This window comes from Peromyscus maniculatus, chromosome 4 (assembly GCF_049852395.1).
Source record: "Peromyscus maniculatus bairdii isolate BWxNUB_F1_BW_parent chromosome 4, HU_Pman_BW_mat_3.1, whole genome shotgun sequence".
In the NCBI taxonomy this organism is placed as follows: Eukaryota; Metazoa; Chordata; class Mammalia; order Rodentia; family Cricetidae; genus Peromyscus; species Peromyscus maniculatus.
The window spans coordinates 114971111-114977525 of record NC_134855.1 but is presented as its reverse complement, the minus strand read 5'-3'; the positions used below and the strand labels follow the sequence as shown (position 1 = coordinate 114977525).

The following is a 6415-nucleotide window of genomic DNA, read 5'->3' as shown; positions in this document are numbered from 1 at the left end:
AGCTCTGGGGTCCAATCCTCAAGGTGTAGGTGTGGGTAGATCTAGCCGTCTCTGGAGCCAGAAGGTTTGGAAACATACTGTGTCTCTTCTGATGAAAGTGATCCTGGCTGGCTTTTGGAGTGTCTGGTTTTTTTTTTTTTTTGTTGTTGTTGTTGTTTTAAATCCAACTTTTATTCTGAGGAATTTACTCTCCAGTATCTAAAAAGAAAGTCACTGGGGAAACAACCTCCTCCCTCCAGAGTTCTTTGTGCCTGGAGGAATCTGCACAAGAGGATGTCAGCAGTTGTGATGCTATCACAGAGCAGGCTGAGGGGAGCCAGCCAGGTCCAGTTGGCTGGGAGCCATTAGCCTTTGGAGTACCTGGAGCTGGAGGGGGCCTGTCCCCAGCTTCCTGCTTGCCCCCCACAGAGGGCACTGCTCCCAAGTGGGGATGGGGAAGATGATGGGGGAGGCACTGGAGAAGGATGAGAAGGAGGGCCTCATTTGCCTCCCCCTTTTGGGGGAAGGGAGACCACAATGTATTTTTGAACATTGCCAGGGCCAGCTGAGGTTGTGCTTGGGGATTCGGTGGTGGCCTTGGAGACCAGCTTGATGATGGGATGCACCTTGGGAACCGTGGTGGTGGTAGGAGAGGTAGTGGTAGAGCCTGAGCCAGTAGCTGAGGTGCCCAGGGACAGGACCTGCTGGGTCGAGGAGGTACTGGAAGATGAGGACATTACCATAAACTTGGTTGGAGCAGGCTGAGGAGGGGCATCGGCTCTAGCAGACACCAAGGTCTGGACAGGCAAGGCAATGGAACGAGGAGCCTTCACTAAGCCAGGGGTCCGAGGGCCTGGCTGAGGGGCCTGCGAGAGGGTCAGTGTGGGCTGAGGCTGTGTGATGGTGAGTGTGGTCCTGTTGACGTGCTGAGCGTGTGGAGCAGCCTGGGCCCTGGCCTTCACCACATGGGAGCAGAGAAGGGGTCCCAGGGACCCAAATTCTCCCCGGTAGGCATCCTGATCATCAGGTGGAGGGCGCAGCTTCGCCAGTACCGGGGCACAGTGTTTCAGGAGAAGGCCCTGCACACGCTCTGCTGCGATACGGTCAATGTTGCTCAGCACAGGTCCATCCAGGACACTGAGGATCCGTTCCCCTTCCTGCTGCAGCCTTGGCAGAATCAGCGTCTTAATCACATTGGGTCCCAGCTCTGCCAGGCCTGCAATGGAGCCATATCGAGTTGTCCATGGAGACTTCTCATCTACCCAGCTCTTAGTAAAGATCTTGGTGACCCGGGACTGGATGTTGTTGTTGGTTGTGCTGAAATGCTTACAGATCTGGGCAACTAGACGGGCAGCAAAATCCCGGAGTGCCCAGTGATTGTCCACATCTGGCCGCAGGCACAGCTGTCTGGACACAACGCAGGAAATGACTGCTGGGATCAGCTCATGCACGTATTTCTCTAGATACAGCGTGGGGTTGTCCATCAGGGCCTTCACCATGCGCATCAGATAGATGAGCAAGGCCAGGTTATTCTGAACCACGTTTACTCGGACCCCCTCAGAGATGAAGATACTGAACCATGGGAGCATGTGATAGAGCCCCGTGTCGGTGGCAATGCTCTGCAGAGCTTCTGCTCTCTTGGTCTCACAGGATCCTACACAGGCTTCTGTGATCTCTCTGTAATACAGCTGCTGTTCCACTGACAGCCTATGGATGCTGCGGGGCTTCAGGCGGAAAGGGGCTGCGTCCAGCAAAGGAGGTGCTTTCTTCTCCTTTCCTTTGCCATCAGCTGCAGCTGCCCCTTGACCTTTGCCTTTCATGGATCCATCTTCTTCTTGGCCTTGCTTTGCTGACCTCAGGGGTTCTGTGGCCTCAGCCTTCTGCTGCTCTTTGGGTGCTGGGGGTGGATTCTCTGGTATAGCTGGCTGGCAGCCTTCGATGCTCAGCCAATGTGCTTTGAGGCAGACATCCAGAGGCACCCGAGGCAGAGGGGTGTTGATGATATCGCTCAGGTCCACTTCCTTCTCCTCATAGAAGTAAAGCTCCCGCCCCCCACCAGAGGCTGACAGGAAAGGGATGAATTCCTGAGCATGGAAGCCATACAGTGGCTCCACGTTCCTTAGCTTCAATGCATAGTCAATGTCACTGGTAGTGAGTTTCTTCCGCTTTCCCATGTGCATGAACTTCAAAGCATCCTGGGCAATCTCCTTGATGCGGTAGCTGACCTCATCTGTCAGGAGTTGGCAAGTCTCCTCCTGAATCTGAGCAATGCCCATGGACTCTGCCACCACCTTCATGGACTCAGCGGGCAACACAGTATTGCTGAGTTTCAACTTCTCTTCGGCCATACTGGAATTCCAACTCAGGTCCCTGGAAGGATTAGGGTTAGGAGCCAGGCTGCCAAAGCTCAGCTCTGGAGTGGCCTTTTATATTCTCTAAAGACCACGCCCACTTCTTCCCAAGTTGCTTTCCATTGGATGATTGAATTAACTCTGAGGCCAATCTCCCCAAGCAAATCTCCACAAGGTTTCCTGAGTCACTGCTTAGCTGGGTGTGGTAGCTCACACCTTTAATCCAAGAATCCTAGGGAATGGCCTGCTGAATTGGGAGGAGGTTTAGTTCAAGGCCTGCCTAGCCTAAACACTGAGAACTTGTCTTTAAAAAAAAAAATGAGTAATTTTGCTAAAATATTTTACTGTTTCAAGATATTTTGTGGTGTGCTTATATTTTTATTTTCTTTTTATAATTTAACGATAATACTATCAATCTCTGATTGTAGCAAATATCAACATGAAAAGATTATTATTAGTTCTTTGATAATTTTGTTCAAGTTATTTCTATTATATTCACTTCAACTTCAATGTCTTTGAGATTCATCCCCTTTCTCTACCCACTCAACTTTCTGTTCTTTTCTTTTTCCTTTTTTTAAAAAAATGCACAGGGAAGGCGGGTTGTGGTGGCTCACGCCTTTAACCCCAGCACTCTGGAGGCAGAGGCAGGCTAATGTCTGTGAGGTCGAGGCTAGCCTGCTTTACAGAGTGAGTTCCAAGACAAGCTCCAAAGCTACACAGAGAAACCCTGTGTCAAAAAAACAAGAAAAAAAAAAAAAGATTACTTAGAATTAACTAAAACCCAAGATGCTGAGATTTTTCCCCTAAGGGAATTTTCTTGATAGAATCATTTGAAGTTAGAAGCCCCACCTAAACTCACACATTTTTTGATGTGAGAATACACCTTACACATTAGCTGCATCTTTTGGTGGCAGCCTCTATAAAGGACATGGAAGAAGGAAACTCTTTCATCTTTTCTCTTTGTCCTCTTGCCCTGCTCTCACTGGCCAGTTCATCCCTTCACTGGTATAAGAGCCTTTTTTGGGGTGGGGATTCCAAAGTACACTGAAGACCAGCTGAGACACCCAGCCTTGCAGACTGAACAAATGCTCTCACTGTCTTTTTCTCTCTCTGTCTCTCTTTCCCTCTCCCTAACTCTCTCTCTGCCCCTTCTCTCTTTCTCTCTCAGGCCTCCTCTCCCAGCTCTCCTCTCTCTGCATGCACTCTCTTCCCGGACTCTGCCCTCTAACTCTGTAGGTGTATGCCTGAGTAATCATTTAGTTTTGTTCCTCTAGATTCAGAGTGGATACCCCACTTATCTCTTGGGTTTTAGTTAATTCCAATTGTGGTCAAATTGACAACCAGGAATAGTCATCACTATGGCTTCAAACTTTATCACATCCATGTCAACATTTTCATTGTTTTAGTCTTGTTTATGTAACCATTTCTATGAGAGACTGCTTCACAGCAGATTTCCCAGTATTCTGGCTCTTACTATCTTTTCTGACACCTCTTCAACAATATTTCTAGAGCCATTGCAAATATTGTGAATAGAACAGCAAGGGAAACATAAATTTAGTAAAAATCATTTATTCATTGAAGTAGTTTCATGTCTTCCAATAGAGACTGAAAGAAAGAATGGGTGGGGATGGGTGAATAGACAGCTCCACTCTCTTGTTTGGGTTCTATGTTTCCCTCCAGAATTCTTCAGTTGGATCAATCTCTAGTTGTTCATATGGTGGTTTATATGATACTGATCCCTTTATGTAACACAAATCTTAAAAAAAAAGTCTTACTAAAAACAAAACAAAACCCAGAGCTGGACATTGGGGTCAAACCTGAAAGCTCAGAGAAGCAGAGCAAGCCAACTAAAATTCTAACCTCTTTGAAATCTTCAGTCTCAAGACAGTGAGTTCCTGTTTCCTCCCGCCTTAAAGAACTTTTTCTGCCTTGACATCTTACTTCCTGGGATTAAAGATGAGTGTGCTTCCCAAGCAAAGGCATGCAATCTCAAATCTTGGGATTAAAGGTGTGTGTCATCTCACCTAGCTCTGTTCTCAATATGGCCTTGAACTCACAGGGATCTCTGTTTGCAGAATGATAGGGTTAAGGGTGTGTGCCATCACTTTGTTGCTTCTATGTCTAATAGTGGCTGTATCTGTCCTCTAATACTCAGATAAGTTTTATTGGGGTGCAAAATATATCACCACAGTGCCCCATGTTTAATCAACTGTGATTTATTTCCCATTCTATTGATGATGAGCACTGAAGTTGTACTTTGGCTATTGTGATAAACACTTTATTTGTATATAGGATACATATGTGCATGGTCCATATGTGTTTGAGTGAGGGCAGAGAAGCATGTCAGATGTCCTGCTCTATTACACACCAGGTTATTCTTTTTTCATTTCTTGTTTTTTTTTTTAATTTAAAATTGTTTTAATTTTACAAACCAACCACAGTTTCCCCTCTCTCCCCTTCTCCCTCTTCCCACCCCCCACCCCCAACTCCCATCCAGTCCTCAGAGAGCAAAAGGCCTGTCTTGTGGAGTCAACAAAGTCTGACACACCATGTTGAGGCAGGACCTATCCCTCCTTCCTGCATTTGGGCTGAGCAAGATATCCCACCATAGGGTATGGGCTCTAAAAACATCCAGTTCATGCACCAGGGATAAATCTTGGTACTACTGCCAAGGGCCCCACAAACAGATCAAGCCACATAACTGTCAACCACATTCAGAGGGCCTAGTTTGGTCTCATGCAGGTTCCCCAGCTGTCAGTCCAGAGACTTCCACTGATTCCCTTCAGCTGTCTCTGTGGTTTTCCCATTCATGATCTTCATCCTTCTTGCTCATTTAATCCTTCCCCCTCACTTCAACTGAGCTCCAGGAGGTCAGCCTAGTGCTTGGCTGTAGATCTCTGCACCTGCTTCCATCAGTTACTGGATGAAGGTTCTATGATAACAATTAGGGTAGTCACCAATCTGATTACAGGGGAAGGCCAGTTTAGGGACACTCTTCACTATTGTTTGGAGTCTTATCTGGGGTCCTCTTTGTGGATTCCTGGAAATTTCCCTCGCATTAGGTTCTCCCTAACCCCATAATGGCTCTCTCTCTCTCTCTCTCTCTCTCTCTCTCTCTCTCTCTCTCTCTCTCTCTCTCTCTCTCTCTCTCTCTCTCAAGATATCTTTGTCCTTGCTCTCCCTCTCTGTTCCTCCCCCAACTTGACAATCCCATTCGCTCATGTTCTCCTTCCTCTTTCTCTCCCCCCTCTCAATTTACTCAGGGAATTTTATCTATTTTTCCTTCGTAGGGTGATCCATGCATGTTCCTTTTAGGGTCCTCCTTGTTACCTAGCTTCTCTGGGATTGTGGATTATAGCCTGATTATCCTTTGCTTTACATCTAATATCTACTATGAGTAAGTACACACCGTGTTTGTCTTCCTGTTTCTGTGTTACCTCACTCAGGATTTTTTTTTTCTAGTTCCATTCACTTGTCTGCAGATTTTATGATGTCATTTTGTTTTTAACCACTGAATAATACTTCATTGTGTAAATGTACCACATTTTCACTATCCATTTTTTTGGTTGAGGGTCATCTAGGTTGTTTTCAGGTTCTGGCTATTACAAATAAAGCTGCTGTGAACATAGTTGAGCAAATGTCTTAATGGTGTGATTGAACTTCTTTTGGGGATATGCTCAAGAATGATATTGCTGAGTCTTGAGGTAGATTGATTCCCAATTACCTGAGAAGCTGCCATACTGATATTCAAATTGGCTGTACAAGTTTGCACTCCCACCTGCAGTGGAGGGGTGTTCTCCTTACTCCACATCCTTTCCAACATAAACTGTCATAAGTGTTTTTGATCTTAGCCATTCTGAAAGGTATAAGATGCTATCTCAGGGTCATTTTGATTTGCATTTCCCTGATGGCCAAGGATGTTGAACAATTCTTTAAATGTCTTTCAGTCTTTTGAGATTCTTCTGTTGAGAATTCTGTTTAGCTCTGTACCCCATTTTTTATTTGGATGTTTTTATAAGAGGGGCTAGTATCTTGCTCTGAGGCTTTTGGTGGGTTGGGCAATTAGACTTATTAAGAACAAATGT

The 6415-nt window shown here is 46.0% G+C and overlaps 1 pseudogene; it reads right to left on the bottom strand.

Annotated features, from left to right (window-relative positions):
* Window positions 1-294: 294 nt before the first annotated feature.
* LOC102919712 (transcription initiation factor TFIID subunit 6 pseudogene) lies at window positions 295-2354 on the bottom strand (annotated as a pseudogene).
* Window positions 2355-6415: the final 4061 nt, after the last annotated feature.